Source organism: Athene cunicularia, assembly GCF_003259725.1.
Source record: "Athene cunicularia isolate RWA chromosome 2 unlocalized genomic scaffold, athCun1 chr2_part1, whole genome shotgun sequence".
Lineage (NCBI taxonomy): Eukaryota > Metazoa > Chordata > Aves > Strigiformes > Strigidae > Athene > Athene cunicularia.
Genome location: NW_020799095.1, coordinates 128,808,036 through 128,819,874, shown reverse-complemented (window position 1 = coordinate 128,819,874; position 11,839 = coordinate 128,808,036). Strand labels below are relative to the sequence as shown.

The 11,839-nt window shown below is 42.7% G+C and overlaps 1 long non-coding RNA gene across 1 annotated transcript; it reads left to right on the top strand.

The window, feature by feature from the left end:
• The first annotated feature begins 10 nt into the window (after positions 1-10).
• Positions 11-11,554, top strand: LOC113476355. Its single transcript, XR_003397713.1, has 3 exons — positions 11-74; positions 8,521-8,588; positions 9,172-11,554. It is a non-coding gene; the product is annotated as an uncharacterized LOC113476355 (long non-coding RNA).
• Positions 11,555-11,839: the final 285 nt, after the last annotated feature.

Sequence of the window (11,839 nt, the reverse complement as noted above, 5' to 3'; positions counted from 1 at the left end):
CGCGCCGCCCCGCCCCTCCCGCCAGGCGCCCCGGCCCCGCGGGGCCGCTCCGGTGTAAACGCTGAACGGAGAAGGTACCGGTAGATGGCACCCGAGAACGCGCGGTTTCAGTCTGGGAGCCGTAGGGCCTTTTGTTATCCTGCAAATGGCGTCCGTCGCGCCGCCTTTGCCTCAGTTTCCCCCGGCTACCGAGGCGGGCACTGGTGGTGCTTCGACGCGAATTTCTCCATTCTCGGGGAAAACAGGGTTTTCAAACCGGGAGCCCAAAAATCCTGAGGAATCTGAACTGTAAAAGTCACCTAGCAATGGGCAGTGTGTCATAGAAGATGTACAGGAGTGGCTGTGGGACTGGGAAAAGGCCTCAGGGCCGGTTTGCTGTGCGAGGGAGCCAAGCAGTTCTGCCTGGGCAGCAAAGCTGACCCCAGGGCGCAGTCCTTGGTAAAATGTTTAAGTTTTGCAACAGAGGCCCTGTTTCCTCCTCTTGGCTCAGAGAGGGACTCCTTGTACCGTACAGGCTGTAGTTTATTTAGAGATGGAATGGTCCTGCTTAGTCCTGTAGTCACAGTCAGAGCAGCCGTGCTCCCTCAAAGTGTGGCCTATACGGGGATAAGCCAGCAAATTTGTACAAAAGTGCTACCATGCTTAAGAGCAGTTTCATCTTAAAACTAGTTTTTACTAGAAGCACCAACAGTCTGGCTTGCTTTCTATTCTTCCCTGGTGCCAGCTTTGACCTTCATTTTATAGCACAGTGAATTGATTCACAGAGTTAAACCAGCAGAAACACATCCACAGCTGGCTTTTGGTTTTCCCGAGTTCATTTTCTGCCAGTTTGGTGTCTTGAATCTGTTCAGTACATGGTCAGCTGAGCATCAGTGCCAGCACGGGGCATTAGCACAAGCAAGGGGCTGTGGGCTGGAGACAGGGTATGATCTCTCAGGTAGTGGACAGTAATACTGTAATGTTCATTAGCTCAGTGTAAAGTGAAGTGCAGTAAATACAGGGAGAGTTTTGAGTGGGTGGTGACATTCAGGTGACAAGGCATCTGTTTGGAAATGAGGGCAAGCCTTCATTTTGTGTCATAGACAATGAGGAGAGGGAGGGTAGGGATCTCACTTAAGCATTATTTGTTTTATTGACTAGCAGGTCTTATGGGTAGGCCTCTCTTCTTCACTTTCCCTCATCTCTGAAGTTCTCTTTGTCTTAAAACTCTGGACCTTGTTTTAAACCCTTGCTATGCCTTGAACAGGATTTATTATTTGTCAGGGCACCCAAAAGAGGTCATTTAGCTGAAACTACTGTTGTTTAAGTTTTCAGGGAGAACCCCTAGATAAATGAATCCAGCTCTTTCAGCTGCTGCCAATTCCTGGCAGAAGGGTTACATAAACATACTCTAAATCTCAAGGGTATTATAAATAAATCTTAGAAAATATTAACTTTTGTTAATCTCTGAATGAACCAAAATGGTGCTAAACTGATTTAAACCCTTAGTAAGAAAAGAATAAACCAGGGGTCGTATAAGAAACAATAATCCTGACCTCTTTCTTGGTGTGCTGACATTTGTTTCTTGTTGTTCTGTACCTTTACTATTCTCATTAAATTACTTTTTTTTTCTCTTTAAACAAATATTTCACGTGTCACATATAGTTACTGAAAAGCTTCTTCAAGTCTGTATAGATTCTAGTAAATTAGCCTTTTGTGCTGCCAGCTCAGTGGGAGTAATGATTTGGCTTAAAGTTTCAGTGAGATTTTAACACTGTATATGAAAATCTAAGATTAGTAAGGGGTGTCTACAAACTTTTTTTAGTGATCTCCTTGTGTTAAAGAGCACATTTCATCACTTTTTCAATGTTTCTCTCAGAAGCTGAAAGGTGATTGCCCCTCTGGTGTGTACTTCTCACTGAAATATTTTGTCCCACTGACACCTCAGATAAAACACTGAAATCCTTGGGCAGAAGTGCTAGTGACACAATGGCTGGTTTAGGTAGAGATAATTCAGTTATTGCTCTAACCTGGAATTCCTGGGGGAAAAAAAAAAAAGTTTTTTGTCAAGAGATACGAATCAGTTACAGCTGACCCTTCTTAAAAGAACATCCAGATACTATTTGTCAACATATAAATGAGAAAAAGAGACCCTCAGCTATCCCATGATGGCCAAACAAAGGCTGAAGTTTAGAAGGTCTATGTATATTCATGTGCTTGTACTAAAATAAGTCTTCACACAGAGGAGAACAGGATAGAGAGACCCACCTCAGAATGTCCAATGACCGGAGGCTGAGGTGTTCATTGGGATATGGAGGTTGTCACGAGGATCCCTTGTCTGTAGCAATGAGAGCAGAAATATAAACAGTGATCTGACAGTTCTCTACATTCACATGGGCAAGAATATATTCTCTCTCTCTCTCATTTTCCTCTTCTGAATAATCCTGGATTCATTCCCGTATCAGAGTTAAGGATAAATCCATGTGTAATAACAATAGTGTTTCCTTTCCAGTTCATGCCACAGCAAACAGGCGCATGCAGTTAGTTATTTTTACCTGGACTACTAAAAATATTCAACCAAAAATTTTTGTTTAAAGGAGTACACTAAGAAAACATGTCTAACTGCAGTCATTTCAGTCCTGGCCACAGAATAATATATTAATGCATGTAGTAACAAGCACTGGGCCACTTTAAAATGCAGTTTTCCTGTTTTCCGTGGTATAAACATCTAAGTCTTTAATTACAAAGTAGATGGAAAGTTCCAAAAGGACATTGCAGTGAAGGGGTTTCATCATTGTTGATGTTGCATTTGTTTGTTATTTGTAGGTTTTTCTGTAGATAAATTGCTGGTAAACATTCATTTATTTCTTGTTACCACTGTACTCTTTCACTCCCCAGTTTCAAGCATAAATAAAAGTTGTAAAAGGTGCTATGCTAACAGCAGTGGGAAACAAAGGCCTCGGTGGTTTATGGAGGATGAGGACCACTGCATGCTTCCTTGGCTGTGTGCTGCAGGTCTGAGTTGGTGTGACTGTCCTTCAGAGTGAAAGAAGACAGCGATTTTTGCTTACCCACTAGCACCGTTGCCAACTGTGGGCATACTCCACTGCACTCAACAGGAGTTGCTGCTCATCTGATAATCTCAAGGCTCCTGTGGTTTTACCGGAGATTCAGTTTTACTCCTACGGAGTGAGATGGAGCTGACAACTCACTTTACATACACCATGAAGTAAAGGCCAGATGTTATCAATTATTCCTGATTCAGACTGTAGACTTATGAATGAAACAGTGGGTATTCAGGTCATACAACTTTCGTTGCATGATACCTTTTGATACTTATCTTTTTGTTCAGATAGTCTCTTATCTCTTTTTAGCCAGTGGATTAAAATAGGACATCTACAGAAAGTAATTCAGAATAAGGACAGACATAGCTTCAGCACTCAGATCATGCTAATTAACCTTAGTCTCCCTACTAGTTGTAGAGTACTGACCCTCTCTGACCAGGAACCTTTCCACAGCTGTGCCACATTCTTTGAACACACAAACAGGCAGAAGCAGAACTTGGGGCCAAGTTTTCAAGGGCTTAGTGCATCCTAACTGCCCAGCTTCCACTTTGACATCAAAATAAGACCGTCAGAATTAAGAAGCCTTTGCTATTAATCTAACGAGTTCTTTTGAAAATTGTTCTCAGTGGGGACAGCTCACTCTCTTCAGAATTTTGTCTCTAGTTTTTCAAGACCCATCTTAAAACCTCCATACAGTCATGAGAGGAGATGACTTATCTGACTGCCCTTGCACAGAAGCACAGGCCCACGCAAACACAGTTTGGTTCCATGTTGTTGCCTGGGGTGACACGCATACAATATCAGATGCAAATATGGTGAGTATTTGAATGGAATCCACAAAGTGTGTGCTTTTAAGATAAATTAGAGCCAAGTCCTTCTGCTGCTGCTTTGGATGCAAATATATTTGTAATGAACTCTTGGTTTTGTATGTATCCCTTATCTTGCACCTGTTATCATCTTTGTTGTAAAAAGCTTAGGGGTAAGCTTTCCAAATGATACACCCCATCTGTGCTACCTGGATAAATAGTGTTAGCAAGAAACATGCAAACTGAAAAGCCACAAGTTCCTGACAGCCAGGTATCACCACTGTTTCTCTGGCTAGCAAGGGCACAATCTTTGTGTTCTTTCAACAAGTTGCCAACCTTTACTTGTTTGAAATTCTTGTGAAGTTACTGGGAGGGAGAAGAGAGAGAGAGAGAGGAAGCTGAGGGTGTGCAAACTCGGTTTTGGCATGCACGTGAAGTCAGTTGCACATATAATAAGGTTTTCAATAGAATCCACCAAGTGAATGCTTTTTTACCAGAGCCAAAATAGAACTCAGTGTTGTGCCTGCTGTGTTGGAGGCAGGTGTATTTGTTGTGAATTCTGCTCTTGTTTATATCTTTTTGCTTGGACCCCTGCAAACCAGACTAGCACTTAGAAGGAGGGAAGGTGAATAATGGGAAACTGCATCCCTCAGACTTGTCCCTGACAAGTCTGGAAAGAAGTGACAGCATATGTAGCAAGGTGAGAGAGCCCTCAGGCATTTGGCAAAGAGAGAACAGTAGGGGAGAACAACTTGTTCCAGAACCTTATCATGTTCTACTGAGATCTCTACATTTTCCTATGGTTTTGGTTTGGTTTTTTTTTTAAGAGACTTACAGGAGGGAGCATTAGGGAGCATTATTGAGTAATTGAAGCACAAGGCTGGCAGCTTGGCTTCTGAAATCCTGTCAATGAGTTCCTGTGGCAACACATGTGCTGTCTGCAATAGTCGCATCTGAGAGTGGTTAATACTTCATGGTCCCTGGGCCACGTCATTTTAACTGACTTGCATCTTTAGTGTTCACATCTCAAGGCCTTTTGGGTGCACAGGACACATCACTATTAGCAGGGACACAGGGTGGTATGAGACCTGTCCCACTGGGGAAACATCCACAGGCCTGTTTCCAGCTCTGCTACCTGAGACAGAGGGGATGAGACCAGCAGTACTGCTGTGGCTGGGTATGGACTGCTCCCTCTTCTGCCATTCATCCTCTGCCTTGCACTCCCTGCACAGACATGCTGGTGCCTGCTGCTTCTGTGTGTTAGAGCAAAGTGAAGGGTAGAACTTGGCATTGTGAGTGCCCTGTCCTAGACCTTGAGCTGTAAGGGAGTTTGCTCAATGCCATTTCACCAAAACAAGAGCAGAGGTAGGACCCACATTCTTTTTGCTGCCTGCTACATGGCAAGAACTAGGAAGGGTACTGCACCCTGATCTGCCTGAGCCTTGTCAGTCAGTGAAGATGATTAATAAACTGGCTACCCTGTCAGAGTCCAAGATGACGGCATCTTTTGACACTTGGATATGCTCCACCAGACACAAGCCAGGAGCTTCCTCTGTCTTCTGCTGTTTAAAAAACTGGTGGCCTGAGGGAATCCCTCTTCATTATGGTCAATTCAGCCTGACCCCTGACCTGTCCAGAAACTTTAACCAGGCTCCAAACTCTTGCAGGGTTGAATGTGCTGCCAGGCAGCTGAGGAAAACATTACATACTTGCTTGCAGTGCTGCAGCATCCCAGGCACCCTTGCTGCCTCCAAGGCCCTTTAACAGCTTGTAAAAGGGCTCAGAGAAAGCTTTCTGTGCAGAACAGGCACTCCTGGGGTGTTGCAGGCCAGGCAGTGTGCCAGCCACTGGGGATGAGACAATAATTTGGGAAGCTCACCTGTAACCAATGGCTGGCAGCAACATGTCCAAAAGTTAGAGAGCTGCAAGGACATAGGCGTGGATTCATTCCACCCTGACTTTTGCTCTCTGCCTCCCCGTGGCAGCCTCCTTCCCCAGTGCCTGTATGAAACTATCACCTCCTCTCTCATTCCTTCATCCTAGCCCCTCATGGGAGGTGCCAGGCAGTCCCAGTGAGAGCAGGCCGTGCAGTCAGCTGTTTAGCAGGAGAGCACCCCAAACCCTACAAGCTTCTCTCTGAAAAAGTTTCTTTTTGAAACCCATTGTGCAAGGGTGTAAGGCTGCCAGCCCAGCTGAAATACCCTTACATGATTCGATGATTTTAGACAGTGAAGACCATAGGGAACAATTGTAGGGACAGGACTGCAGAATACAGTGTAGAGACACCCACACAGGCTCCTGAGACACTGCAGCACTTGTTCTATTTATGCTCATTTTAAAATGGTGATTGAGAGGATACAGGGTTTCCTGAGCTTGGTCCCTCAAGAGAGTAAGGGATGCTGACATTCAAGAGGTGCGATGACAGCTGGCTCTACCAGGGCAATGGCACCTACAGCCACATGCAGAAACAGGATCTTGGGTGCCTAATTATTTTTCCTGACAAAATCTTGGGCACTTACAGCTCCTCACAGGGCCTGAATGTCCAGTCAAACTGCTTTCTGCTTAATCTTTACTTCAGGTAACCAAGTCCCCTTCTGAAACTCAGCATGGTTTCTCAGAGGTCACACAGAGTGCTTCCACTCTGTCACATTGGTCTGCTGCCTCTCACATCATGATCCTACTCTTTCAACCATCCACATGAGCATTTGTGTTTGCACGTTTTCTCTTTCGATGACAAAAGAAAGGCCAGGCATGGGGTAGAGAATAGCTCTAGTTGGCTCTGCTTTGGGCCAGGGGGGTGGACTAGATCTCCAGAGCCACCTCCCAGACTCTGACAGAATCCACCAATTCTGTCATTCTGTGACTGTGAAAATGTAAATGATATTACCAGTATCATTTGACATAAATTTGATTCTGTCATATGATCATTTGATCATATGACAGAAAGCACTTCAGTATCCTTGGGAATAGTCTGTACTAGAAATGGAAAGTACTGAAGAAATCTGCAAAGGAAACAAGGAAGCTGACAGTTCAGTTGTGGACACCAAACTGAAGGAACTTAGGAAGTGCTTCAGGGAAGTGGACAGAGTAAAATATCCATGTAGCCAGGGAGTAATGCTGAATTTATTTTAAAGGGGTTTTTTTTTCCCACCCCCTGTCCCTGAGCACATGAGGAAACTGCAAAGCAGAGCTGTCACAGGTAGGGAACCTTGACATCATTCACCAGTTAGTATCCTTTCTGATTTACAAATGGCATTCCTACTTCTCAGAATCTCTCCCAACTCTGCTTGGCCAAAGCAATTTGCCAGATCCAGGGAGCCTAGGAGAGGAGACACACTTTGGCAGGAGCTGGCAGAATCTTCTGTAGAGGACTTCAGGACACAAATGTACATGGGATTTGTAATACTGAAATCTGCAGTAGTAGGTAGAAACATTCTCCCCAGAAGTGCCCCTTATCAGCCAGGTATAATAACTAGCAATATACAGCAGCTGCTGGAAAAAATTAGATGCCTAGCTACTGCCTTGCTTTTCACTTCCCCACATTTTTCTGGTGATGTGGAGTCTCAAAGCATTTCTAAAACACCTTTAAAAAAACAACTGTTTTCAAATCCAGAAACAGTTCAGAGTTCAGTTCTGAGCATTATAAATGGTCATGCTAATTAAATGCAGCTAAAATAGTGAAAAGAGTTGCAGGGCAGATGAGATCAATAACAAAACACCCTTAGCACAGAAGGGGAAAAAGTGCTGATGTAGAAAGGTGATTTATGGCAATTCTCTGTTGATGAAACAGAGGAATTATTGAGTACCTTAAGGAGAAAGGAGCTTTAGGTTGGAAGATTGACGACTAAAAAGCATGGGGAAGTAATCCTTTCTGCATCAGTATGGCAGAGCTTCAGTTCTGGGAGGCAGGTCAATGTAGGTCAACACTTGCACTGGAAATGCTAAGCTGGGGAACTTCTCTGGTCACCTCCTTGCCCTGTGTTGCCTCCTCCCCACCCCCTCTTTGACAAAGGGAAGCCAGTGCATTTCAGTGTTGTAGTTTCAACATACTGAGCATTCAGCTCCATGGTCTAATTCCTAACCAAAGACTTGAGCGGTAGGCAGGCTGATGCAAAGATAAAATAAGTTGCTCCAAGCATGGTGATTCTTATTTTAGCCTAGAGTTAGCAAGTTATTAAATGTGGCTGGCATTGGGATTTGGCATCTGTGAGCATAGGGGGTCCTTTTCTCATCTTTTATCCTATGTAAGCCACAATCATCTTTTAACATAAAAGCATTTCAAGGTCGATTCATACACATACACAACTGTGAGTTACTTTATGCCCCTCCCCCAGTAACTGCACTAAAAATAAAGTGAGAATAAATTTTCATTCAAAGTGCTGTTTTTACACTTTCTAATAATCTGAAAACAGTGTGTGAAAAGACCATCACTCCATATTCTACACAATAAGTAACAGTCCAGCCTGATCTGTAATTTCATTGCAACACAGGATGAGAATCTGGGAAGAGTTAGCGTGATGATTTTGAACTCTATTTAAATTTCTGTTAATGGAATTGCGTGTTTGAACAATCATACTGTTATGTTTGGACAGTTACATTTTTTATGACCATCACTGGCTGTAGTTAGACATAGTTGTCTCGCTTTAAAGATACCGTTTTTTTTGTTTCAGGAGGTTTCAGCCAGCAGTTATTGCAATTGGATGGCATTTCAATAGCCAGTCTCTAGCAAACTCCTATGGTGAGTCGCAGCATTGGCAAAACATGGCAAGTGTGGTGGTGTAATGTCATGTAACAGCAAGTCAGTTTCTTCTGCTAATATTTTAATGACAACCATCTCAAGCAGACCAAGTTTTCAGAAAGTGTTTGATATTCACACATAATGATCTGGGCTGCAAAAACACCCTTGGAGGATAGAGCTAATAAAATAAGCAGCTAGTTAGTACAAACTTCTTAATTTAATTTTATTGTGAGGAAAGTGGCATAGTTTTCTTGCATGAGAAAGGCACTGCTGTTGTCTGGAAAGTTTCCATATCGCCCTGCAGCTCTCAGATTGCTCCAGTCAAAGGTGTCAATCAGACATTTGCTGTACTTTCACTGTTGTTGGCTTGTACATCTAAATATATTTCACAAATTGTCTTTATTTGAAACACAATGTATATCTGTAAAATATTAGTCATTAATCTGGCACCATTTAGTTGCAAAGTATTAATAATCTGGCATTGTTACATGCTGGGTTTGCATTCTAATTTCCTTTGTCTTGACTGTAAAATAGTGTTACTGCAAACAAAATGCAAGCTCACTTTTTGTTTCCTCTGTTCCAGAGATGCATTTCAGAAGCCGCCTGTTGTGCTCCTTTCCATCAGAGAAGCAAACAAACCTTCCCAGCTCAGCGAGCCACTGCACTGCTTCCTGCTCACCATGACTAACACAGTTACACCAGAAGGAAGTTTAAAATAATTTAATTAGTGTTTGGAGCATAAGGTTCATCTTCAGCCAGACCTCAGACCATGCTTTCCATAGCGTTTGGATCACTGAAATACTCTTATATAAGCCTAATTGACACAATTAGAATGACGACTCCTTACAGATGTGTGTTGCTGTAGCAACCTGGGAAGAGGGCGGCCTAAGTGCCCTCCATATTTAGCAAAATAATATTAATCATAATAGGTAGAAGCACTTTATCCTTTTTATAAGGCACTTGCTCAGGAGCCAAGTGGCTTAGCGTGTTGCAACAAGGATCACTGTAATGGAGTTGAAATAATTTGAAGGTGAGCTAAAATTCTCTCAGTAATAACCAAAATTATATGGAAACAGAAGCATAGTCAAATGTTGTCCAAATCTCCCAGGATATAGGCAGGAGAATTAGCTGTTCAAGGCTTTGATTCTGCTGCTGTAAGAACACAAGGGGAAGAAAAACACCAAAGACATCCATGGAAGCAGGCGGAAGCCTCTAAATTGCTGAGTTTGCCTCGGGTTTATCCTGCTGAAGGGCCTGGTTGTCCAGTGAGAGCTCTGTGGGGAGGCTTTAGATCCACCTGCCATCTCTTTTGTGTTAGAGGGACTCCAAGTTGCTCCATGTTGTGGGCAGTGGATATGGGTATGTATGCAAGTGTTGATGGGCACCGGCAGTGTGGTGAAACGGTAACAGGTCTCCTGCTTCCCCTGGAGCATGCCGGAGTGGGAACAGCTGCTTTGCAGAGCAGATTCAAATGGGTTTGTTCCTGACTCTGTCTTGCATATCCCAGTAAACTTGCACATTTCATCCAAACAGCGTGGTCTCTTTGTCAAAGGGGCTGTGTGAAGTACCTGAGACTCATGACTTAAGTCTTGTTTTCATGAAATCTTTTGATTTGAAGCTGTACGTATTTTGACTGGTGTGATTGTCACTTCAAAGTTATTATTTTAACTAACGCCATTTTGAACTTTGTCCTGATGTCTTTGCAACTTGAACAGTCACACAGTGTTGCTACAGAGTACAAGAAAAACCTGAAGTCAGTGCTGACTGGGACTGAATAATGGGATTTCCATTTCCAAGTGGAAGAAGCAAGCGAATAGCATGAATAAACAAGCAAATGTGAAAAAAAACAAACACTCATGTTTTGGATGATCTTGGAAAATACAGATGAAATGAGATCTCAAGTAGTCATCTATACAATCCCACTCTTTACAGATGGATGAATTTTATCTCTGTCATTCCTGACTAAGTTTTATCTGATGTCTTTTTAGAAAGATTTACAATCCCCAGGCAATCTATCTTAATGCATCACTAGCCTTATTTTTAGAAAGTTTTTCCTAATGTCTAACCAAAGTCTATTTCTGCTACAATGGAATGTCTTAATCATCTGCAGTATCTTTATTTTTGAAGACTGCTCTCATATTCCTGCCAGGTTGCTCTTCACTAGAGCCACCACCCCCTATTTATCCAATCTTCCCATGTAAGTTGTGTTTTTCTAGAGCTCTGATCATACACATTGCTCTTCTCTGTGGCCTGATGAGTGCTTTATCTCTCCCAAGCATGGTGCCCCAAGCCAGGCTCACTGAGCTCCAGCTGAGATTTGCCAATACTGAGAAAAGTGCAAGAATTAGTTTATGTATTTTAATAGCCTCTATTTATATTTGTAACTCTCAGTATGTAGTTTGCTTTTTTGAAGGAGTATGCAACCTCCAGAATATTTCTGCAGGGCTACTATCACCTTCTCATTGGCTCCGCAGTCTGTGTTTTTGCAGTGGATTATTGTTGACCAGACATAAAATCTTGGATTTCCTATTCTTAAATAGCATCTTACTTTTCTTCACTAACAATCCCAGCTATGTAGTTAACTAATGTGACAGTGCTCAGCTGAATATTAAGCTTATATTTCTTCCAACTTGCTTTCAAATTTTTTTAAGCTTTATCACACTGTTTTGTGCCTGGGATCTATAAACCTTCAGCTTTGCTCTAATTATAGTTCCAAAGCCCAGGTACAGTATGTTCATGTGCAGCCTGCACGTGTCCCCTTCACTTATCCTATTCCAGGTACGATGGTATGATTATAGCTGTTTGACCTGTTGCACCATTGGAAGCGCAGCTTGTCCTGATAATAGCACAGTTATGTTTACTGTCCTTGCAGCTCTGGCAATTACATCTCATTACACCACTTTAATTATTCAAGCACTGACATTTGAGTGATAATTTGTCTAAAATTCAGGCACAAAGAAAAAGAGTTCTTTCAACTTCAGCGTCTTTATATTTAACTCTTCTCTTGAATTGCCTGTTTTCTCACAACATATTCCTCACTCTGTCACAACCAGCCATGATGTTTTTCGAAAAACTCTGGAAGACACTGTAAGGCCCTGCTTCTGCCAGGAATTTTATGAAAAACATTTCTAATACTTGAGCACTTTCACCACAGCAGGATGAAAAATTTATCTTTAAAATACATAAGGTAGCATGTTTTCAAGCACTGGCACAGTGGGCAAATGGCTCTTAGCACGTCAGCTGTTGGGGTT